Below are 25950 nucleotides of genomic sequence, written 5' to 3' on the forward strand. Positions count from 1 at the left end.
TTGTCAACTGTTTGTGTTTAGACCAGAGGAGCTAGAAAACTTTTCCCTCCTTGCCAGATCATCTGCTACTTGGGTCAGATTTTGGTAATGGTCTACCTGATCATCAAAAGGCACAAGTAAGGGCCTCTGCCCAGTTATATATTTTTCATACATGTAGAGACAATAGAAATATTTTTTGGGATTAAGCAAACTTGGTCAATTTTAAAATAGTACACGTTTTTCACTAATTAATAATTTCAGTGCCTAATAAGCAAATATTTAGCTCTAATGTGTGTGGTTAATTGTATTGGTACTTAATTTTCTCATTTCCAAATAATCAGCTGTTTATTTGCATTATATGCCACAGTTTTAGGTACTGTATTTGTCTGGGGAATTAGTTTACTTTAAGGAGATGAAGTAGGAATAGTGCAATAAAAATAAGAATCCATCTGGAAGGATGAATCATTTGTGCATGACATTTAAAGGCAGCAGTCATTGTTAGTAACATTGTGATTTTTGTCATTATGTTTTCCTTTTCTGTCATTTTGCTTTGCTTTTATGGGAAGAATTAATTATCTTTCTACATAGACCCACCTCTCTTTCAAATTTATTTTTGGTCGTGGCACAACCAACTTTCTAATCACTTTGGTTTGCAACCTTGGCAGCATCATTGACATCTCACTGTCCCTTACCACAGCTATCCAGTTAGTTGCCAAGTCTTGTTGATTCTCCCTTCACAATGTCTCTTGCATCCATCTCCTTTTTTCTATTATTACATTCTTGTGATATTCTTAAGCTACAAGTCTGTCCATGTTACTTCCCTAATCTGAAATCTTCTTTGGCTCCCTTAAGGATAAAATGTAAATTCTTCTGTTTGACATTTAAAGCCCTTCACAGTCTGACTTCCAGGGCATCTTTTCAGACATACTACATGTTACTCCTCCATGTGTGTTTGTCTGTTAAACTGACCTACTTTCCCTTCTTAACACACATCATTTAGTCTCCTGCGTCTTTGCTATTGTACTCTCCTCCTGGGATGTTCTCCCTTCTCATCTTCACATCTTAGATTCCCAAGCTTTCTTCAAAGGTCTGCCCTTGAGCCTGCTTCTCATGAAGGCTTTCTTGATACCTCCCAGCTGCTCATGCTTTCTGCTTTGCACTCCATTATATTTACTTTTATATTTTGTTCATATTGTATATATTTGTATATAAATTGTATATACTTTTTTTGTTTCTCATTTTTCTTTTGATAAAATGGAAGCTTCTTGATGTTAGGGACTGGAGCCTCAGGACCTAGCACGGTGAGTGGTAGGTATTTTAATAAGTGTTTTTTGATTGATTCTGAAATCAGATCTTTAATATTTTCCTTTAATATTAACCTAATGAATAGCTCCTGTCTAAGATTTTCTTTTTCAGTAATATTTTAGAGGACCCATAACATGTTTTATTGGATTCATTGCATTGTCAAAACAAAAGTGTCTGTTGCATTCTTAGTCAGTAGGTAGTCATACTTTTCCCCATGATTAAGGAAGAAGTTTTTCATACAATGCAGTAGTGACAGATTCTTATGTTTTGGGGGTACATATATCTGTGTGTGCACATGCACATATAAAATCTTTCTTTGTGTGTGTGTTTATATATATATCCTTAAATTGTTATTTAATTAATAGTAGTATCCTGTCTTGCTGGTAATAGTAGTATCCTGTCTTGCTGGTTTTAGTGTTAATTATTGGAATACCACCTTTCTGAGAGAATAAAAATTTTGGTTTACACAAAGAGCAATGGAGATATCCATGAGTAGGCAAGCCACATAAGAGATATCAGTCAGGGAACATATGATTGGATGAATAGGGACATGAATTATACAAGATAAGGTGTAGGAGTGTTGTAATCTCAAATAGAGGGAATATTTATATCAGATATATATCACTGATCCACTGGAAAAAATGCTAATAATATTTGTTAATGATATTGAATCAGAATAATAAACTGTATTCACACCAAATGAATCAAGTTTTGAGTAGTTATGTAAAATGAGTGCCATAAAGGTAGCATTTTGATTTGGGCTAGGAGACATTAGGTCTTCTGGATATAGTTCTGAAAAGTTGAAAGTGTGTGGCAATGCCAGACATGAGATGTCCTTAGCATAACTTCTTTTTGTCCCATATAGGCAATTTCTGCTTAAACATCACCATATAGCTAGTTTTTTAGAACTGATTCAAGCTTCCTCAATTTTCCATCCCACTTACTTCACTATTTGGGGAAAGAACAAGGCATGGGTGAATTATGGGGAGCGTTGTAAAGATGGATTGGTTTTTCTCTAAAAGGTAGAGAAGTGTCTTCAAACCATGATTGATTCAGGAGACTGGGACTTCAGCTATTGATACAGCTTCTTGAGCCCTGGCCAAGTGAATTCCCAGCCAGATGTTCTTCTGTTGTGAGAATCACTACACCCTTAGACAACTAGGTGGCACAGTGGCTAGAGCACTGGACAGTGGAGTTGGGATGATCTGAGTTCAAGTGTTGCCTTAGACACTTACTAGTTGTGTGACCCTTAGCCTCTGTTTACCTCAGTTTCCTTATCTTTAAATGGGGGTAAAAATAGGACCTACCTTCTGGGGTTATTTTGAGGATAAAATAAAATACTATTTGTAAAGTGCTTTGCAAACCTTAAAGAATTATATAAGTGCTAGCTATTATTATGTAAATGCTAGCTTCTGACAAGATGCACTTCTCTGTGGCGACAAAGGGCTATGTCTACCTAAACCAGTGGTGTTTCCTTACTGAAAATTCTTTCTGTGCTACTGTAAAGCTCTGTCTCTGTCTCTCTGTCTCTCTCTCTCTCTCTCTCTCTGTCTCTCTCTCTGTCTCTCTCTCTCTTTCTCTCTCTTTTTTAAATAAGTGTTAGGTGGTCTGTGTGTGTGTGTGTGTATCTCATTTCATTTCCAACCCCAAGCCTGAACCATCCCCTCAGAACAGCCTGAATCATCCTTGGCTCACAACAGGATTGTATCTGAGAAAAATTAAGTGACAGCTGTTTTAGCTACTAGAGGCTTGGGTGTCTAATATACAAATAGCAGGATAAATGTGGCCTGCTTGACCTTTTGGTGGGGCTCACTTGGCGATTTTTAGAAAAGAAATAATTTTAATCTCATTAGCAAGTGCTTATCAACTTGTAAGCCAGTAAGATATAATCACTTGGCTTTGTGAGAGTATGTTCCCTTTCATGAAATTGCTGAAATAAATTAGGAGTTATCATCAATAACCTGGCAGTTAGAATTAAGATATGCTTTGGTTGAATATGCTTCACAATTCAAGAATAGTTCATTTCATTAAATGCCGGTATTCTCATTGATTTCCAATGACTAGCAGTAGTAATTCAACGAGCATTTATTAATCACATATTATTTGTCAGGCACCTTGTTAGATTAGGTGCTGGTGATAGACAAACAAATAGAACATTTTTTGATCTCCTGGGGTTTACATTCTGTTGGCAGAGACAACACGAACTCATATGAATGTATTGAAGGTAATGGAGGGGAACACTTACAAGCAATTGGGTGAAATTGAGAACCGTTTTGTATAGAAGGTGGCATTTGTACTGAGAAGGAAATGGCGAACCACTCTAGTATCTTTGCCGAGAAAACCTCAAATGGGGTCATGAAGAGTTGGACACGATTGAAATGACTGAACAACAACATTTGTGCTGAGCTTTGAAGGGATTGAGAGATTCTAAGAAGCAGAGGTAAAGAAGGAATGCAGTCTAGTGAAGTCTAGGACTGGGAGACAACCAGCTTGTAAAGGACTTTAAATGCCAAGCAGTGGAATTTCTATTGGATTTTAGAGTCAAGGAGTCACTACAATGTATTAAGAAAGGGATTTATGTGTTTAACCTGTTCTTTTTTTTTCTAATGTATCCATATTTTATTTTTTACCTCATTACATATTAAAATAATTTTTAATGTTTTCTTTTTAGTTTTGAGTTCCAAGTCTCTCCTTCCCCTCTCCCCTACTCGACACAGTAAGCAGTCAGATAGAGATTATGCATGTGCAATCATGTAAGACATTTTCATATTAGTCATTTTGTACAAGAAGACTTGAATAAAAGAAAAAAATGAAAGAAACTGAAAAATAGTATGCTTCAATCTGCATTCAAACAATATCAGTTCTTTCTCTGGAGATGGATAGTATGCTTCATCATGAGTCCTTTGGGATGGTCTTGGATCATTTTGTTGCTGAGAATAGCTAAATCATTCATAGTTCTTCATCATATGATATTGCTGTTATCGTGTACACTTTGCATCAGTTCATGTAAGTCTATCCAGGTTTTTCTGAAACCATCCTGCTTATGTTTGACTTGTTCTTTAGAAAAAAAAATAGTCTGGTAACTGTGTGATTTGGCATGAATAAAGTTAATTACCTTTTTTTTGTACTTTTATAGTTTACTTCAGTATTTAAAAGATTCATTACTTCATTAATGTGGGTATTGCTTCCACCAACATAGATTACACCCACTCACAATGACTTGGAGTGGGTGTTTGAGAGTTCCCCTGGCTGAAAATTTTACCATTCTGTAGCTAACTGGTTGATGATACTATCTGAAGGCTGGTTCTCAGGTGACAGATATACTTTGCTAGAACTGGACTTGCACCCTTTGTAGCTTCTTAAGATCTGTCCAAGATTTTTTCATTTATTAGCATAATCTCTGAAAACCCATGGTCATCTTTATATAATGATGAGGCATTAGAGAAAAATATTGGAATTTTTTGTATTGTTGCTTTTAAAAATCCATATTTTTTAATAAGAAGATATACTACTCTTATCAATAAAAAATTAATGTGGCTCCCACCCAGATGGATTTCTCAATGTAGTTTATGTTTATAGGAGTTTGATTGTGCTAAGAAGTAAACAGACAGGCCCTGCCTGTTGGTCATGCCAGACTAACTTAATTTGATTTTTGATAGAGTTATTAGGTATTCTTAACCCTCTCCTCCCACCCCCAATTCCCTACCTGTTTAAAGTATCCTCTCTTTAAGGAAATACTCAAATATCATCTCCTCAGCGAAGCCTTTCTGTTTCCTTACCAGTTTCCCCTCTATTTGAAAACAATCCCTGTCCTTAAATTTCTCATACCAATTCTGACTTTTCCTTTGTATTTATGAGTTTTTTTAAGGGCAGATGATTAAATTCTTGGAGGGTAGGAACTATGTCTTATCAATCAAGCAACAGATTTATTTTGTACCTACTGTGTGCCTGGTACTGTGCTAGGTTCATATCTTCTCTCCTGTTTAGTGCTCTTAGTACAGTATGCATTGAACAAATGTTTGCTGTATTTTTGTTATTTTGTGTATATTTTTCCCCTCCATTTTAGATTGTGAGTACCCTGATGTCAGAATATATCTTATTTTATCTTTGTGTATCTAGCACCAACTATGCCTTTGTGTGTTGTTGTTGTTTAATTCTCATTTGTGTCTGACTCTTTGTGACCCCTTTTGGGGTTTTTTTTGGGAAAGATACTGGAGTGGTTTGCCATTTCCTTCTCCAGCTCATTTTATAGATGAGGAACTGAGACAAATAGGATTAAATGGCTTGCCCTGGGTCACACACCTAGTAAGTAATTGTCTGAGGCCAGGTTTGAATTCAGGAAGACACTGTGCCACCGTAGTAGGGGCTTACTAAATGTTTGTAATAAATAGATTTTCCAACTGTCCCTCTAGCTTGCCATCTTGTAAAGCATGGTAATGTTCCCAAGTGTATTGAGTACATTGCTGTGGATGGATTAATGGAAATCCATCATTGTTGCTCTAGAAAATGATCAAGGTTATGTGATCTGCTGATCACACATCAATAAGGTGATATATCTGTTGTTGACAAAAGGATCTGTTCAGAGAGTGTAGCCAGGGTGGTAGAGTACAAGGAAGCAATAAAGCTGTGTTCCAGTCACCAAAATTCCTCTAAACAGATCTAGAAAATGCACCAGATAAAATTCTGATTGGGAAATTCAGCAAAAATCACCGAATCCTTTGTGTAGTACAGGTTGGCATAGGGAGACAGTAGAGAGGTCTGCTAATACTGTGGGGTCAGGATCTGGGTAGGAACATGCCAGTATACAGAACAGTCCATCGCCTAGGGAGAAGAGGTCTCAGAACCATACTGGGGCACCTTCAGATTCATCCTGAGGCACCGTGATGGGGCCAACTACCAGCTTTGTTATCTAACACCCAGTTTTGGGTCACAGATCCAGATGAACTGAGGAGGGGACTTGCACACAGTGGTTTTGCAGACAGGGGTATGTTCTTGGGGAGGGAGGCCCTGGACATCTAATAGAGAAAGTAGTAAGTTCAGAAGCAAGCAACAGCAGTTTGGCTCAGACTCCAGGAACAGAGCAGAATCTCAGTTCCAGAATCTAGTCCAGCTTGCGGAGGTGTATCCAGGACAGGAATCTCAGACCAAAGGGGATCTTGCTGTTCTGTTACTTCGAGCCAGTAGAAGAACTTCCTAGCTGGCTGATTGAGGCTAAGTCCAGCAGTATTTTGTTTTGAACAAAACTCAGACTGGCAACTTGTGTAGCTCATACCGGAGGGGCAGCAATCAGACTTTGGCCTGGATCAGACCACTTTGGAAGCACTGAAAGCTTACAGATCCCCAGTCTGTCCCTGAGATCTTGGCATAACACAACACTCCATACCCCAATAAAGCAACAACAGGACTAGCCTAGATTTTCCATCCAGAAGTGTGGTATAGCCCAGCCTTAATGTCAGGTCCGAAGTCAGAAAGTACACTGGAACAATGGGCAAACAAACAAAAAAAGAACTCCATCATAATGAGCTTTTGGTGTTAGGAATGCTCAAGATGTAAATGCAGAAGAGAATGACTCCAAAACATCTATAAGCAGTGCCTCAGATTAAAACACAGCTTGGCCACAATCTCAACTAGAATGCCTGGAAGAGATGAAACAAGAGTTAAAAATGTTTTTATAGATGAAATGAAAGTACTTGAGGAAAAAATTGGAAAAGAAAGCTGTGGAAGAATAAGAGAGAATTAATGCACAAGAGTACAAAACCTTGCCCAGGCAGCAAACTCCCTAAAAATGAGAATGGACTGAATGAAAGTAACACTATGAGGCAACAAGAAATACTAAAATTAAAAGGCTGAACAAAATAGAAGAAATTGTAATGTATAGCAAAAAACAACTGAGTTGTAGAACAGATCAAGGAGAAAAAATTTAAGGAATATTGGACTTTATGAATATCCTTACCAAAAAAGAGCCTAGACATCCAATTTCAAGAAATCTTACCAAAAAATTACTCAGATTTCTTAGCACTAAAGGGCAAAAAGGAAATAGAATCCGCTGGTCAATTACTGAAAGAGCCCACGTGAAAACTCCCAGAAATATCATAGTCAAAATCCAGAGTTTTCAGATCAAAGAAAAAAATATGACAAGCAGCCAGAAAGAATTCAAGTATTGAGGAGGCCCAGTAAGGAGCCTTGCAAGCCACCCTTGCAAAGGAGTGGAGAACTTGGAATATGATGTTCCAGAAGGCAAAGGATATGACCTTAACGGTCAAGAAAAATTTACCCACAAAAACAGAGTATAATGCTACAGGAGAAGATTGATCTTTATGAAATAGAGGGCTTACAAATGTTCCTGATGAAAAGATCACAGCTATGTGGAAACTTTGAAGTTCAAACACAGAAATTAAGAGAAATATAAAACAGTAAATATGAATGAACAATGATAATTGACTAAACAAAGATAAACTACTTACATTGTGATATAGGGAGATGTCTTTGTGTCTCCTCTGAGCTGTATGATCATCAAGGATTATAGAGGGATTCTGATTAGACAAGGCCTGCAAGTGGTTCTGTCATGTCTTGATCTTAAGAATGGAAAGAGAGGGCAAGAAGAATACACTCAGGTAAGTGGAGAGGGTGAGGAAGGGAAAGAAAGGTTAGGAAAAAAATTGTTTCACAATATTATACTGCATAGACATCTATATAAACAAGGAGGGGTTGGAGGAGCAGCTGATACTTCAACCTCTCATCTGAACTGGATAAAGGAAGAAGAATGCACACATACACACACATACAGACTTGGGTACAGAAATAACATTTCATTCAATAGGGAAGTAGGAGGGAAAGGTAAGAAAGCAGGAGGGGGAATTAGAGTAGATTAAGGGAGGGATTAGTTGTAAGGTTGTGTGGTTTGACCTTCTTTGGTCAAGAAGACCATGACATCAGGAAGAAGATGACATGACTTGCAATCAAATTGGATTTGAGTGAAGAAGGGCTGTGCAAAGTCACTAGTGTCACTTTCTCCTCCAGAGCTATCTGGATCCAGTGGCCAGATATAGATTAGGAGGACTGGAGATGGCCCAGGATGCAGTGGGAGACCTTGGCCTTTTTAAGCTAAGGTCTTTCCCAGTTCTCACTTTGAGTGAGGCGATGGCCTGTTCAGTGAGTGGGCCTGTTTAAGAAGTGAGTCAAGGGATGGCCCCTTTAATTAAAAAAAAAAATCAAACTGGAAGGGGAAGACTCTCAGGGTTGCTGGCCAAAAGAGAAATAATTACTATTTACTTTCACTCTGAGCCAGGAAAGCCCAAAAAGTAACCATTGAGTGGTGCTTGGGCAGGGACCTGTTGCCCAATCAATGAGAGCCAGAATGAATTGGGTTTAAGGCCTGCTCTTCAAGAAAGAAATCTAGCTAATAAACTCCAAGATAACTAGGTAGGATTCAGCCATCAACTTTTACCTTCCTTTGGGCAGAATACCCTTAGGTTAGGGCATTATACCCCATGTGGGGTAGGGAAAGGAGAGAAGAGGAGAGGACCTGCTGAGTTTGTCAACTGGTCCTCTAGTTGTTAGTAAAACAAACTAATGATATACAAAAATATTTGTAGCTCTTTTGAGGTTACAGAGAATGGGAATTTTAGAGGCATGCCCATAAATTGGGGAATGAAAGAACAGGTAATTGTTTATAAATGTGATGGAACACTATTGTATTATAAGAATTGATAAGGGGATGGTTTCAGAGAAACCTGGGAAGACTTCTATGAAGTGAAGTGAACAAACCCAGGAGAACATGTAAGTCTTTCCAGATTTTTCTGAAGTTAGGGATTCATTCTTAAAAATAATAGCTGATCAAAATAATTCCAGATGTACCAGAAAAAATGAAATATTTATGTTAGAATTTGCAGGGGCGGGGTGCAGAGAGAGAGATGGGTAGTGGTTGAGTTGAAAGTGAGGAAGAAGTAGGTGACTAGTTATGAAAAAGGAGGGTTTATGCTTGGAAGGGGTAACCTGTTGGTAGATTGTAGGGCAAGGGTTATTTTTTGTGTCATGGATGTCTTTGGCAGCCTAATGAAACCTATGTATCCCTTCTCAGAATGTTTTCAAGTATCAAAAATAAGATACATAGTATTACAGAGGAAACTAATTATATTGAAATATAGTTATCAGCATATTTTCAAAAAAATCCCTAAGTTCATGGACCCTAGGTTAAGGATCCCCCCCCCCCCGCCATATTCTGTGTGCTATTCTCTGTGCCTCCTAGTAGTGGACCAGGACTAGTATTCTAGTAACCTGAAACTCTGTGTGTGTGTGTGTGGGGGGGGGTGCCAGGATGGGGTGGGGGAGACTGAAATGGGGAAGGAGCTATTTGAGCTGTCTCTTTGTAAATTCCTTCCACTCTGGGCTTAGCTTTAGGGCCGGTCAAGGAAGCCAAAGAAGCATTTTTCTGCATACTTATTACTATGAGAAATTTGTTTAAAGGGGAAAGAAACTTTTACTTTCCATATTTAAATACTCAAATGGAACAATTAACTCATTGATTTGGGTGTTCCCTCTAAGGCTGCAGATTACAGTGCATCCCTTTCTATCCATCTTGTGTAATGCTTCTCCATGTCCTCCCAGAAGTTTCCCAGAAGTTGGGTTCCACCCAACTTGCTTGAAGCCCTCTCTTTCTCCTGATACCTTAAGGATATAAGTAGAGCACTCTGGTGATAGATCTGTCATCCTTCCATCTCAACAACCCATGTTTTCTTTCTGTTATAATAATCATTTCATGACATTGTTTTTTCTTGATCTTTGGAGTTGCAGCCTGCTTATGCTCACCACACTCCTTTACATTGCTTTTTGTGTGACTATCATGTTTAGTTCTGCAAAAGTGGCAATGTTGCAGCTTTCTCTGCACATTTGTAACATTGGTAAAATTCATTTATTAAAAATATAGCCCTTTTAATGGGAAGCTTGGGGTCAATAAAAGTGCTTTTCAGTTTTCCAAAAGAAATCCATCCCACTTTTTTCTTCCTCTTCTACTCAGGGCCCAGCTCATTGTCCATTTTATCTTCTATTCTAAGTGGATATTCTGTTGCAAAAGCTCTACAGGGTTTCGATTCAAATGCATGTTGAAATCTAGGCAATAAAAAATTTTCATCCATTTGTTTTTTCCTGTGCTGATGGACAGATTAGATTCCTTTGAATGATTATTGATCTCTTCAGGAAGTTCTACTGTGTTTTGAGGATTGATATAATCAATACGATGTTGGGAAGACTCATTATCATCTAGGTTGCATTTTCCCTTTTTCTCTTCCTTTTCTCTTCCCTAAGCTTGGGGACCTAGGATCCATGTAGTCTGTTTAAGTACTCACATAGCTTGGATGAGATTGAGTTCATCAACTTTATTCCTTCCTTTGAGATGGAGGCTCACCATACTTTATCATCTGTCTAGCTGCTACACACTGTAGACTTCTGGCACTATCATCTAACATGCTGTTGAAACTTAAGGTCCCTTGAGCCCTGCTACTTGCTCCTTCCCTATACCCCTGAGACTTATTGGCTTTTCTATCCACCTGAGCTTTCATCTAGCTTAACTTTGTTTTATGTGTTGTCTCCCCAGTTAGAGTGAGCTCCTTGACAGCAGCAACTGCCTAGCCTTTTCTTTTCGTGTAACACATAGTTGGCACAGAGTAAGTGCTTAATAAATGCTTTTTCATTCATTCATCCTTTCATGCATTCATCCATTCATGTTATCCTCAAACAGGAGTACCTGGAAGCCCTCACCATCCACAAAGGATCCCTCTTTGACCTCAACTTTGCGCTGGACCTCCTCCATCATAGTGGAGAATATTTTTGGTGAGTATATCTCCCCATTTTATGGTTGGCCTGATATTTATTGCCAGAGGGTCATTGCAGTTACATCTTCCAAGGAATCTTGAATGATTTTGTTTTATGGATACAAATAATTTTGTTATAAAAGAACCTAAAAGGAACATTTTGTTTTATCAAGTTGAATGTTTTTGTCATCCTCAACAAACAAGTACAATGTTATATTATATTCTCTATATATTTCAGTCAGTTATGAGAGGTAAAGATGTGGTCCATTGTTGAACATCCTTTGTAAAAACCTACTTGTTTCCTATTAATATCTTCATAAAGTGCTCTCAATTTGTGAATAACCAACCTTTTTAATGAGTTTGTATAAATAGGACAGTAGGCATATAGGTCAGAAGTTGTTAATGTTTTTCTGGTCACCTTGTTGGAAGCAATAAGGTCAGAAATGTTTTTCATGTCTTTGATATCTTCTTTTTTTTAGATGTCTCATAAGGTGGTCTGTCAGTGACCTCACAATTGTATTGCTTCCAGTGTATCTGAATCCCTCTGTAGATACTTGATCCAATCCATTTTCTTTGCGTATCTTTGTTCTTTTTAGCTCCATTTCTCTGTTTTCTACAAGCTCTGTAGGGACTGTGATATTAGAGTCTGAGGATAATAACTCTACCATCCTTGATGGAGAAAACAGTTTTTTGTAATAATTTTTGTACTTTTTCCCCATTTTTCTTCTATTTTTACTCCTGTTTCTGTTTTCATTCTTGATGTTGTGATGACTTTGTTTAGTCGAATATCTTGTTCAGCTTTGTTTAGAGTGGTTTTAGGCTCTACTGCTTCTCTCTCTTTTATGAGACACTATTGCTCATAATCGTCTGCCATCCTTTTGAGATGTGAGGGACTAAGATAGTAAGAAGGGTGGGACATGAATCGTAATCTAGCAAAGGAGACTGAGAAAGAGTTCCTAGTTAGGTCAGCAAACTAAAGGCACTAGCCACTTGGGAGATTAGGAAATCCTTTCTGTAGTAAGTGAGATTTGAGCTGAGTCTTGAAGGAAGTCTGGGAAACAGAGACAGGAGAGGAGTGAAAGTGTTCCAGGCCTAAGGGGCAAACAGTGCAAAGGCCCAGCATGGGAGATGGAGTGTTGTGTATGAAGAATAGCAAGAAGGCCATTCCTAGCTGGATTTTAGAGTAAGAGGAAGGGAGTAAAGATTATAAAAAGTAAAACAGGAGTAAAAAAAAAAAGTTAAAAAAAATTGGAAAGGTGAAAATGGGCCAGGTTAGGAAGGAAGAGCTTGAAATTTCAAACACAGGAGTTTATTTTTGATTTTTGGAATAATAGGGAGCCTCTGGAGTTTAATAAGCATAGGGGTGAAATGATCATACCTGTGCTTTAAAAAAATATCTTTGGCAGCTCAGTGGTTTAGGATAAGGATAGGATAGGAAGGATCAGGATTATGATAGGAAGAGAGTAAAGGGAGGGAGAGCATTAAAGTTTTTTTCCACACTTAATAGTATTTTATTTTGTCCAATGACAAGTAAAGGTAGTTTTCAGCATTCGCTTTTATAAGATTTTGAGTTCCGAAGTTTGTTTTCCTTCCTTCCTCTCCCCCTTCCCCAAGAAGGTAAGCAAACTGATACAGGATATACATGTACAATCATGTTAAACATATTTCCACATTAGTCATGTTGTGAAAGAAGAATCAGAATAAAAGGGGAAAACCACAAGAAAGAAAAAACAAACAAAAAAGAGAAAATAGTATGTTTTTATCTGCATTCAGTCTCCAGATTTCTTCCTCTGGATATGGATAGCGTTTTCCATTATGAGTCTTTTGGAATTGTCTTACATCATTGTATTGCTGAGAAGAGCTAAGTCTATCAGAGTTAATCATTCTACAGTGTTGTTACTGTGTACAGTGTTCTCCTCACTTCATTCAGTATCAGTTCATGTAAGTCTTTCCAGGTTTCTCTGAAATCTCCCTGCTCATGGTTTCTTTTTTTTTTTTTAATTTATTTATTTGTTTGTTTTTCATTTTCAGCATTCACTTCTATAAGATTTTGAGTTCCAAATTTTTTTTCTCCTTCCCTCTCCTTCCCCTTCCCCAAGATGGCATGCAGTCTGATATAGCCTATACATGTACAATCATATTAAACATATTTCCACATTAGTCCTATTGTAAAGAAGAATTAGAATCAGAAAAACCATGAGAAAGAAAAAACAAAAAAGCAAAACAAAAAAGAAAATAATATGCTTTGATCTGCATTCAGATTCCATAGTTCTTTCTCTGGATGTGGATTTGAGTCTTTTGGAATTGTCTTGTATCATTGCATTGCTAAGAAGAGTTAAAAGTCTATCAAAGTTGGCCATTGCAAAAGTTGCTATTACTGTGTACGATGTTCTCCTGGTTCTGCTCACTTCACTCAGCATCAGTTCATGTAAGTCTTTCCAGGTTTTTCTAAAATCCACCTGCTCATCATTTCTTATGGAACAGTAGTATTCCATTACATTTATATACTACAATTTGTTCAGCCATTCGCCAGTTGATAGGCATCCCCATAATTTCCAATTTTTTGCCACCACAAAAAGAGTTGCTATAACTAGTTTCGTATGTGTGGGTCCTTTTCCCTTTTTTTGTGATCTCTTTGGGAAAGGAGGAGACAGTTCAAGGAAGATGCACTGGGAAAGAAGTGAGGAGAGGTGGAGGCATTGGAGGTCACAGTGAAGAGGAGGAAAAGGATTAAGGAAATATAAAGCATAAAGAAGGATGGAAGGATAAAATATGATCATATAGGAAAAGCAAGAGAATGAGGAAAGTTTTTGAAAACCCAAGAAGAAGAAAGAGTATCCAGAGGTAAGGAGTCATCAACAGTGTCATGTGCTTCAGAACAGTCAAGAAAGATGAGGCCTTAGAAATACCCATTGGACTGAGTAATTAAGAGATCTTAACTTTGGAGAGCAGTTTCATTTGACTGGTGGGAAGAGAAGTTAGATCACAGAGGACTGAGAAATGATTTGGATGTGAAGTGGAGCCAACAACTGTAGATATCTTCTAAGAAATTTGCAGTGAAAGGGAGGAGAGAGTGATAGATAGCTTGAGGGGAATGTAGACTCAAATGATCTTTTTTTTATGACCTTTTTTTTTTTTAAAGAGTGGGATAGATCTGGGCATATTTTTAGTCAGCAGTAAAGAGAAGAGATAATTGAAGGGGCAAATTTCTGTAGGAAAAGGAAGAAATCAAGGAGCTAAGTATACAGGCTGACCTTGGCCAGAATGAGCATCTTTCACCATAGATTAAAGCAAAGAAGAGAAGAGGGGTTAAAATTGAGAGAAAGTATATTATTGGAGAAAGGAAGGATACAATGGATAGCCCTAATTTTATTGATAATGTACAAGGCAACATTATTTGCTGAGAGGGAGCGTATAGTAGGGAGTAGTCTAGGTTGCTTGAAAAGAGAAGAAAAAGTTTGAAACAGCTAGTCTGTGGGGAGTGTGATAGCTTTAATGATAGAGGAGTTAAAAGACTGGCACATAGTAGTGAGGACCAAATTGAGTTTAGATAACAGGAATTTGTACTTGACCCTGTTGACACAGTTATGGGACTTTTTCTAGTGGTTTGGTACCATGGGGAGTAGGAGTAAAGGAGGAAGATGGTGGTGGTGGTGGTGGTATAACCCAGGCTGTTAGGATTTTGAAAGTGAGGAATGGGGGGCAGCTAGGTGGTGCAGTGGATAGAGCACTGGCCTTGGAGTCAGGAGGACCTGAGTTCAAATCTGGCCTCAGACACATAACATGTACTAGCTGGGCAAGTGACCCTGGGCAAGTCTCTTAACCCCCATTACCTTGCAAAAAAAAAAAGAAAGAAAGTGAGGAATGAGAGAGTTAAGGATTTGAAGGTCAAGGACAGTGAGTGTAAAATTGAACTGATTATCTCTAGCATTGTCCAGGGAGGAGGTGGTTTGGGAAAAGCAGAGAAGGGTAGAGAGGCTGGAGACTGAAGTCAGAAGGAACAATAGCTAATCATAATAGCTGTCATTTATATAGTTCATCCTAGGTGCCAGAGGGAAGAGGTACAAGGAGAATAGCAGAACTAGAGGCTGCAGTCAGAGTAGTTTCAGGGCTCTCAGTCATGGAGATTGGAACACTCATGGGTGATGATGAGATCAAAGGTCTTATCATCTCTGTATTTCTGAGGTGTAATGAAGGTACAGGTCTTGGGATTTGAGCCATGTCATTCAAAGGACTATCAATGTATATGTTGAAGTTCCCAAATATGAAGGCAGGGGTAGGAGTGGAGTCCGTTAACTGCTACCAGGGTCTGACTCAGGTGATTTATTTGGATGGAATGAATTTTAGAGGAAGAGAAATTGATAAATGATGATGATGGTGGAGGAGTCTGGAAGAAGCAGCGAGGAGCAAGAAATATGCTGCTTTTCCTGGCCCAGTGTGTTTGCAGCCTGTGCTTGGGAGGGTGGCTAGGGATACAGTGTTTTCTGGGGGTGGTTGTGCTTGTGACAGGATGGGCAGTGTATGTGTTGGAAAAAATAGGATTTAACATCAGTTCTTACAGCAGCAAATGTTAATTATGTAAATTATTTTTTACATGTATTTACTATAAGCATGAAAGTATTTATTGGTAGAACATTACAAACATATTTTGAAGTGTAGAGAAATATGCTGACAAATCAATGAAGGAAAAATAATTTCAAAAGGAAAAAGTGAGTTGATAGCTACCAGGTTTGTCTTCTGCTCCATTAAGCTGTCTTATTATCATCTTTTTAGTTTTTATAGTTGTTTTTCCTGAAGTCATACAATTTCAAGTGTGCTAAGATTGAAAAATAGTTAAGAGGGGGATATTCTGCTGAAGTCTTTCCATGTAGTGAATAAATGGGTCCATGTTGGGAAAAACTTTAATTTTGTGCTTATGAATCTGATACCAGCATTGTTTTCCTTGCCTCTTTCTACGAGAAATGAAATCTTCATTGAAATTGATGTGAGTTCTGTTTCAAAAATATCTGAAATCCTTCTGAATTGATCCCTGAAATTGCCTTTCCACACTGGTATTTATTTTGATCTTTGTATAAAGTTTTTTTAAAAAAGAAAAAAATCTGTTCATGTCAGGATGCTTTTCTTATGAAAACCAGCCTCTCATCTTGTGAACTGATAAATAGATGTGATCCTGTGTCTTTTCTTTTGTGCCTGAGCTGTTGAAACAGCATGTTCAGAAAACTTTGTCGTTTATTTATGATGAAATTGGCCAGAGCACCTTTATTTTTTAAATTGTGTTGCTCAAATAAAGCTTCCTGATTCTTATTCCTTACATGAGAAAAGGTTTTATCTTACTTCCATGTAACTGTGTATTCTAAGTGGAGTCGCTGGAGAAGAGATCATTTCATTATGTGTATTTATATCCCCAGAACTTGTCACAGTGTCTGGCACATAAAGGATGCTTAATGAATACTTGCTGATTGATAATATTCAGCACTTAGCTAAGGGCTGGGCAAATCATAGGTGCTTAATAAATGTTTATTGGTTGATGTGTTTTTGAAATTCTTGTATTTTTAGAGTTTATATTTTTATACAAATAAGATTTCAGTTGGTTTTTCAAATGAAGCATTTGCAGATGGGCATAACAGAAAACGCTGGAAGTAGGGGAGACAATACTTGAAAGCAGTATGAGTCAGTAATATTATGTTACTGTGTGTAGAAAGATCCACCCTCTTTTGGAAATGTTTCACAAGGAGCATAACATGTAAAATCTGAATATTAATTCTTTTTTCTGTACTATGAATTTTGATGTGTGTTTAGAATGCAGTATCAATTTTGGCCACCACACTTTTAAAAGGTATGAGGAGGACACAGCAAAAATATATGGAGCACTGGAGCTGTACAGAAGAGCAGCAAAAATGGTCAAAGAGAAGACTTTTTTTTTTTTGGAGGAAAAGTTAAAGGAATTGGTGCTGGTTAGTTTAGAGAAGGGAAAGGTAAGAATTGAAGTACTGCTTACAAGTATGTAAAAGATTTTTATGTGGGAGAATATATGATTATTTCTTATCTATATTGAAACAACATAAAGTAGACAGATTAAAATAGGAGAGATTTTGTTTGGATATTAGGAAATCATTCATTCAACAAACATTTGTAAAGTTCTCACTCTGTGCAAAGAAAGCATTGTGTTGCTGGGGAAACAAAGATATGACACAGATTTTGCTGTTAAGTTACAATTTAATAGGTATGCAGAAGTCACTATACTACTTATATTGAGGTAAAGGCAAAGAAAAGTCTAAGTAAAGTGTTATGAAAAAATTGAAGAAGAGATCACTGGTGCAGGAATCTTGGAGGCTTCTGACTCAGAAGAAATTTGATTGAAGATTAAAAAATACTTATTGATGGGATTGGGTAAAGTCCATTCTTAGCATGGGAGATTTGGTGCGTTACCAGGCCTAGACAGTAATCCAATTTAACTGTAATATAAAGTACATGGGTGGGGGGGACTTTGAATCTTTGGACGAAAAACATTTATTAAGTGCTCACTTTGTGTAGAGTGTTGTGCTGAGGTACAAATAGAAACACAAGATGGTCTCTGCTCTCAGAAGAGACTTGTCTGAGAATGGACAAGAAAAGTAGTGTGGAGCACTTGAAATGCCAGAAATCAAGAATTTATGCTTTATTCAGCAGGCAGTGAGGAGTCATTAAAGATTTTTTAGTTGAGGAGTGACATGATCAGAGAGGTACTTTAGGGCACAGGTGTCAAATTAGAGCTTTACAGGTTACAAGTGGCCTACAAAATTCCCAATGAAAATGTAATTGGGAAATGTTTGACAATAAAAATATAATACAGCACATGTAATGTTAATTTGTGATTTTCTAAGTCAATATGCAGCCACAGGGATCCATTTCTATTAGAGTTTGACACCACTGCTCTAAAGGACTATTAAGGCAAGGGAACTTTGCAAAGTGCTCAGACTAGGGGAGGATGGCTAATGAGGTCATTAAAGTAATGCAGCAATTAGAAATTAAAGCTTGAAGAAAAGTGGTTAAAGTAGGAGTTGAGAGGACTTGTGAGAGATTTTGAGAAGGTAAAATCCTAGGTCTTTGGGAATTGATTGGTTGTTGGTATGTGAGAGAGAATTAAGAGTCATAGATGACTTAGAAGTAAAGAAGGGCCTCGGTAAGTGGAAGATGGTGTTATCAGCAGAAATAGAGAAGAATGATACTGGTAAGGGAAGTGAAAGGTTTAGCAGTCACAATCCCGTTGAATTTGATGTGTTAGTGGGATAACGAAAACTGTATAGGCATTTAGAAATACTGAGCTGGTGTGCTGGGTGAAGTTAGATTTGGAGATAAAAATTTGGGAGTCATCTTCATGGAAATAGATTATTTTTGAAACTGTGTGAATGGAGTGAATAATGACATTGCTGACAGAATACTGCAGAGTTATAGATTACTGTATTTTCTACTTCTTTAATAAGAAATTATAGCTATCTTATATGGCCTAACATGGAACCTGTTTGAAGATAGTAGGCTGGACTAGATGATATCTGAAGGTCTCCTTTGATTCTTATTGTTTGTTAAATTTTCTGGTTCAGTTATTCTGGGGACTTCTTAATTTTGTTTTTTTTAAAGGAGAATTTAAAAACAGTTTGATTTTAATATGGAATAATTGATTTTGAGTTTGATTTCAAACCTTTAGAAGTAATACAGATCATTGCAATTTTTCCTGTCTTCTCTTGAGTTTTCTAATTGTTTAGCATTAATACCTTAATATATATTCCCATATTTCTCTTTTTTATTAATGTTCTTTCATCTCAAAAATAATTTTTGTTTATAAAAATTTTACTTTCACTTATAAAAGCTTCAGTTGTCTGATTAATTGAAAATGACCTTCAGGAAATGGTTGGAAAATTGCAGTTTTATATCTTTTATGTGTTATAAACAAGATCTCTATTCTTCAGTTAATGTGGAATTGGCAAATGAAATGAACTGATTCTTGAATAAATCTCTCTGAAGTCATATTAATAAAGCTTGGTTCGTGTTTATTGTCTGGAAGAATTGTCAGGATACCTCAGTGTTTCACTTCCTTTGATGTATGTTACGTGGGAAAGCTCTTCAAAATTATTGTTACTCTAAATAGCCCTACAAGTTACTTTGAAGCATTCATACAGGAAATATGTATAAATGAGACCATAAACTTATAAATGAAGTTTAAAAATTAGTCTAAAACTCTTTCTTCCATCTGTAAGTGGTATGTTTCCTTATTTATAGCTTTGAATGATAAATAGAAATTGATCTGTATATGATTTTCTATCGCTATGTCAATACAGCTTAATTCTTTAATATAGAATTCTTTATATGGGGGTGGGAGGATTTGTCTCTACCATTTTGTAGTAGTTAAAAGCAGTTTTTCAATGCCATAGCAGAAAGAGAAGGGAAAGAATTTGATAATACTGACCCATTAAAATTACAGAAGAAAAATGAAAATGTTTCTTTTTGGTTGAGTACCAGGTTATGATATAATAATTATGATCTTGGTACTATAATTACTCATAATTCATAAGTCAGACCCTTATAGTCCATTTGGCCCAAATATAGAATTAACAGAAGCTCCAAATTATGTGGTGTGGGAAGGGGGTGGGTGGCTGCCTTCTCTGGCATCAAGCTTAATGTTGAAATATATTATACCAGCTACTATTTATGGATTTTTTAAAAAAAATAAATTTTTCTGGATATATTTTGTTTTTAAGTCACCTGCATTTCTGCTTTATCCTATCTCATTTCCTCATTGGGAACCATCCTTTAAAAAAAAAGAGGTGGAAAAAGTTCAGTAAAACCAATTAAGATATTAGAAAAGCCTAATGTTTCTCATTGTTCCACTATTATGATCCCCTACCCTCCACAATTAAGCCAGAGGTGTTTTGTCATTAGGTCATTAGGGCCAAGCATGATTGCTAAACTTAAGTAGCCTTCAATTTTTATTTGTTTTGTTGTTGTTAATTACATTTCCATTGTGTTAGTTATTATATATGTATATATATATTATATGTGTATGTGTATATTGTATATACATATGCATATGTGTGTATAGTTTTCCTTGTTCAGCTTACTTCGCTTTGCATTAATTCCTGTACGTTTACTTTTTTTTTTGTATTCATGATATTCATTGTTTCTTACAGAACAGTAACATTGTATTCTGTAATATTGTATTGCATATGCTACAGTTCGTTTAGTTATTCCATAGTAATTGGGCATCTACTTGGTTTCTAGTTCTTTGCTACTGTAAATACTACTGCTTTTCTTTTTGCCATTGGCCTTGTTGCTATCTATGGCTAGGAGTAAGATCTCTGCATCAAAGGGTATGAAGTATACTTTATGTGATTATATATTGCTTTACAGAATGGTTGGTCTAATTTATAGTGCTACCAACGGTTCATTAGCATGCCTCTCTTTTTTTTAAGTTAATAAATTTGTTTATTTTTTAGTTTTCAACAATCACTTCCATAAGATTTTGAGTTCCAGATTTTCTCTTCATCTCTCCCCTCCCCCCATCCCAAGATGGCATGTAAATTGATATAAGTTTAATATGTAAATTCATATTAAACCTATTTTCACATCTGTCATGTTGTACAGAAGAATTAGAACCAATGGTAGAAACCATGAGAAAGAAGAAACAACAAAAAAAAAGAGAGAGATAGCAAATAATATACTTCGATCTGCATTCAGATTCCTAGTTCTTTTTCTGGATATGGATGGCATTTTCCATCATGAGTCTTTTGGAGTTGTCTTAGATCTTTGCATTTTTAAGAGATGTCTGTCAAAGTTAGTCATCACACAGTGTGGTTGTTACTATGTACAGTGTTCTCCTGGTTCTGTTCACTTCACTCAGCATCAGATCATATAAGTCTTTTTAGGTTTTTCTGAAGTCTGCCTGCTCATCATTTCTTATAGTGTGTGCCTGTCTTTCTACAACCTCTCCAACACTGAATACTCCCAATCTTGACAATTTTCTGGGTGTGAGATAAAGCCTGAAGTTTGTTTAATTTGAATTTTTCTAATTATTGATGATTTTGGATCATTCATATGGTTGTTAATAGTTTACAGTTTTTCTCTTGAGAACTGTTTGTTCTTATCCTTTGACTACTTCTGTATTGGTGAATGACTAACATTTCTGTTATTTGTTTGTAAATCTTAGATATCAGATTGTAATAAGAGATATTTGATGCCAAGATTTTTCCCAGTTGACTTTCCAGTCCTATCCTAGATAATGTCAGTTTTGTTTGTGTAAACCAGGGTTGGAGAACCTGTGGCCTCAAGGCCACATATGGCCCACTAGGTTCTCAGGTACAACCCTCTGAATGAATACAAATTTCAAAGAACAAATTTCCTTAATAAAAGTATTTGTTCTGTAAAACTTGGACTCAGTCAAAGGCTGTACCCAGGGACTTAAATTTCATATGATAAAAGCAATCTGTTATATTTTGTAATTCTTTCTGTCTTCTGTTTGGTTAGGAATTCACTCTTAACTGTGAAAGGGACACAATCTGTTTTTCTTATTTTTTTTTTATGGTATAATCTTAATATTCAGATCTTATACCTTTTTCTTTTTTTGAATTTATTCTACGCTATGCTGTAGGTTGCTGGCTTAAACCTAATTTTTGTCAGGTTGTTCTACTTTTCTTTTTAGTTCTTGTCACCTAGGGAGTGCTTTCCTAGGTAAATTACATTTTCAGGTTTGTTGAGCACCAATGAGTTATTGAATCCAATTTCTGATTCTTTCTGGTTTAGGCTGTTCAACATTTATTTTATGTTTCTATTTTTTAACCATAAAAAATGGTTTATATTATAGTTTGAGGTCTAGAGGTTTTCTTTTTTCTTAATTCTTATCTTTATTTAGTATTTTTTAAATATTCTAGATCTTTTATTTCTCAAAATCAGTTTTGTCATTTTTGTGTAACTGTAGAAAGTATCCCGTTGGTAATTTAGGATAACACAAAATATGTAAATTTATTATGCTGGTATTGCCATTTTTATCATATTAGCACAACCTTGCCATACCAGCAAATATTTCTCTAGTTATTTATGTTCATATTTCTTTAAGGAACATTTTGTAGTTGTATGTGTACAGGTATTGAATATAATTTTGTAGATGAACTCTTAGGTTTTGTAGTACTTTGAATGAGATTTTTCTTTCTATTTTTGTCTCTTAGATTTACTTATTGCTGTGTAGAATGCTATTGACTTTTGTAGCTTTATTTTGTAGCCTGTATTATCTCAATTAGCTTCTTTGTAGATTGCCCAAGATAGTCTTAGTAAGCTATCATATTTTCAGTAAACAGATAGTTTTGTCTCTTTGCCTGTCTTTTATGTCTTTTAATTTTTTTGTATTATTGGTAGCATTTCTAGAACCATTTTAGGTAACAGGAGAGTGAACAAAATACCAAGCAGATTTCCTAGGGCTTTCCAGTAAGCATGTCTCATATTGGTACTTAATGATGACATTTCCCCTCTGCCCAACTGGAAACCATCTGTCTTCCTCTGAGGTCAGCATATCTCCCTCTTGACAAGTCAGCAAATGTCAATCAGTCAACAGCACTTCACTCAATTGAACATGGCTGATGCTAGAGTCTCTAGTTTGGGGAAAGCAGGTGCTGCCTTGGTCACAATTCAAGGATAGGGTGGAGGCTAGGGTCTCAGGTGGGTTTCTTATTCTAGCTAAAAGTGTTACCTGATAATACCCAAATTCTTATTGGTGGTCAGTGACAAAATTGTTTTTTTATTTAATATGATTGGTACTTGATGATATAAACTACAGAAGATTATCACATTTTCTTATTAGTGGTCTGTCCTATCTGGGGGTCCCATATGTTTGTTAGTTGTTTCTGAACACAGATAATGCTGTTTACCAACCTCTACCACACATATGTTTATTTTAGTATTGAAAAATAAGTTTGGAAAAACACATACCAAAATACTTCATCACAAAATGGTGGCCCAATACAAAATGGAGTCAGTTATGTCACAGTAACTACATTCCACCCTCTGTCTATTGGCTATTCTTACAGCCATCTAGGGTGGTCTGTGATCAATATTATGACGAATAGCAGTTGGTCTAAATAGCAATTCCAGACAGTGATATTCATGTTGCTTAGGGTTAGAACAACTAGTTAACATCAATATCAACACTACACTCAATATTAACACATTAATAATGAGTCTTTCCAGTTGTTCTTGGTCTTTCATGGTAGCACCTTTGCAGACCAAACCAAATACCAATATTGGAGTTGATATATGGTTTGAATTTTTTTCTTCCCAGCAATCTTTTGCTTATTATTAATGATCATGCCATTCATAATGTGTCTTTCTTTTTGTGAAGTTTGACTAAGTTCTTTTTCAAATCTTTTTTCAAATTTATTTTATTTTTATTAACTTATTTTTAGTTTTCAGCATTTACTTCCCATAAGCTTTTGAGTTTTAAATTTTCTCCCCCTCCCTGTCTGCCTCCCTCCCCAGGACAGTGTGCAATCAGATATAGGCTCTACATATACATTCCTGTTAAACATATTTTCACATTAGTCTTGTTGTAAAGAAGATCCATTAAGAGGAACCACAAGAAAGAAGAAACAAATCAGAAGAAAAATAAAGAGCAAATAGTATGTTTTGATCTGCATTCAAACTCCATAGTTCTTTCTCTAGATGTGGATAGCATTTTCTATCACAAGTCTTTTGGAGAAGTCTTAGATCCTTTCATTGCTGAGAAGAGCTAAGTCTATCAAAGTTAGTCATCACACAGTGGGGCTGTTATTGTGTACAATGTTCTCCTGGTTCTGCTCACTTCACTCAGCATCAGTCTTTTCCAGGTTTTTCTGAAGTTCACTTGCTCATTATTTCTTTTCTTTTTCTTTTCTTTTCTTTTCTTTTCTTTTCTTTTCTTTTCTTTTCTTTTCTTTTCATTTCTTTTCTTTTCTTTTCCTTTCTTTTCTTTTCTTTTCTTTTCTTTTCTTTTCTTTTCTTTTCCTTACGATGCCCTTAAATTAAATTTTTTAAAGATTCATTAATTTATTTATTTTTAGTTTTCAACATTCATATCCACAAAGATTTTGAGTTCTGAATTTTCTGCCCATCTCATCCCTCCCCTCACCCCAAGAGAGCGTAGCATATCTTTTCCCTAATCTGCCCTTCCTTCTATCTTCCCCCCTTCTCTTATCCCTTTCCCATTCTACTTTCTTGTAAGGCAGGATAGATTTCTGTACTCCATTTCCTGTGTTTCTTATTTCCCAGTTGCATGTGAAAATTTTTTTTAAACATGTGTTTTTAAAACTTTGGGTTCTAAATTTTCTCCTTTCCACCCTCATTGAAAAGGCAAGCAACTCAATATAGGTTATATATGTGCAGTTATGCAAGACAATTCCATAGTAATCATGTTGTGAAAAACTAACTCTATTTCCCTTAATCCTGTCCTACCCACCCATTTATTCTATTCTTTCTTTTGACCCTGTCTCTCCTCAGAAGTGTTTGCTTCTGATTACCCCATTTCCCAGTCTACCCTCCTCTCTATCATTCCCTTGCTCTCTTGTCCCCTTCTCCCCCTGTTTTCCTGTAGGGTAAGACAGATTGCCATAACCCAATTGAGTCTATGTGTTATTCCCTCCTTAAGCCAGATCCTATGAGAGTAAGATTCACTCATTCCCTCTCACCTTCTCCTGTTTCCCCTCCACTATAAGAGCCTTTTCTTTTCTATTTTTTTGTGAGATAATTTACCCTGTTCTACCTCTCCCTTTCTCTTTCTCCCAGTATAATCCTCTCTCACCCCTTAATTTTGCTCTCTACATGTGACGCCTTCATCTTCAACTCACCCTGTGCCCTCTATCAATCTATCTATACATATAATTTTTTCCCTTCAGCTACCCTAATACTGATAAAGATGTCATGAGTTACAAATATCATCTTTCCATGTAAGAAAGTAAACACTTCAACCTTAATAAGTCCCTTATGATTTCTCTTTCGATTTTCTATTCAGCTCTGGTCTTTTCATCAAGCATGCTTGAAAGTCCTCTATTTCACTGAATGGCCATTTTTTCCCCTGAAGAATTATACTCAGTTGTGCTGGGTAGGTGGTCCTTGGTTGTAATCCTATCTCCTTTGCCCTCTGGAATATCATATTCTAATCCCTGTGGTCCCTTAATGTAGAAGCTGCTAAATCTTGTGTTATCCTGATTGTGTTTCCACCATACTTGAATTGTTTCTTTATGGCTGCTTGCAATATTTTCTCCTTGGTACAATATTCCTAGGAGTTTTCCTTTGGGGATCTCTTTCAGGAGGTAATCAGTGGATTATTTCAATTTCTATTTTACCCTCTGGTTCTAAAATATCAGGGCAGTTTTCCTTGATAATTTCTTGAAAGATGATGGTCTAGGCCCTTTTTTTGATCATGGTTTTCAGATAGTCTGGTAATTTTTAAAATTATCTCTCCTGTATCTATTTTCCAGGTCATTTGTTTTTTCCAGTGAGATATTTCATGTTGTCTTCTATTTTTTCATTCATTTGGTTTTGTTTTATAGTTTCTTGATTTCTCATAAAATTATTAGCTTCCAATTGCTCCATTCTAATTTTTAAGGAAGTATTTTCTTCAGTGAGCTTTTGGACTTCCTTTTCCATTTGGCCAGTTCTGCTTTTTAAGGCATTTTTCTCCTCATTGGCTTTTTGGACCTCTTTTGCCATTTGGGTTAGGCTGTTTTTTAATTTTTAAAATTTTTTTGCTTTTAGGCAATTGGGGTTAAATGACTTGCCCAGGGTCACACAGCTAGTAAGTGTCAAGTGTTTGGTCTGAGGCCAGATTTGAACACAGGTCCTCCTGACTTCAGGCTGGTGC

General features: G+C 36.4%; 1 protein-coding gene across 3 annotated transcripts in view; it reads left to right on the top strand.

The window, feature by feature from the left end:
* The first annotated feature begins 11025 nt into the window (after positions 1 to 11025).
* Positions 11026 to 25950, top strand: part of ARHGAP32 (Rho GTPase activating protein 32) — a 359487-nt gene continuing 344562 nt past the window's right edge. For 2 of the 3 annotated variants that reach the window (XM_020963784.2, XM_020963787.2), the window contains exon 1: positions 11026 to 11112. The gene's annotated coding sequence lies outside the window, so the exon portion shown is untranslated. The remainder of the gene's footprint in view (positions 11113 to 25950) is intronic. The other variant, XM_078147104.1, reaches the window with a different exon arrangement.

The sequence above is a fragment of the Phascolarctos cinereus genome, unplaced genomic scaffold (assembly GCF_003287225.1).
Source record: "Phascolarctos cinereus isolate Bilbo 61053 unplaced genomic scaffold, phaCin_HiC Scaffold_726;HRSCAF=1367, whole genome shotgun sequence".
Classification (NCBI taxonomy): domain Eukaryota; kingdom Metazoa; phylum Chordata; class Mammalia; order Diprotodontia; family Phascolarctidae; genus Phascolarctos; species Phascolarctos cinereus.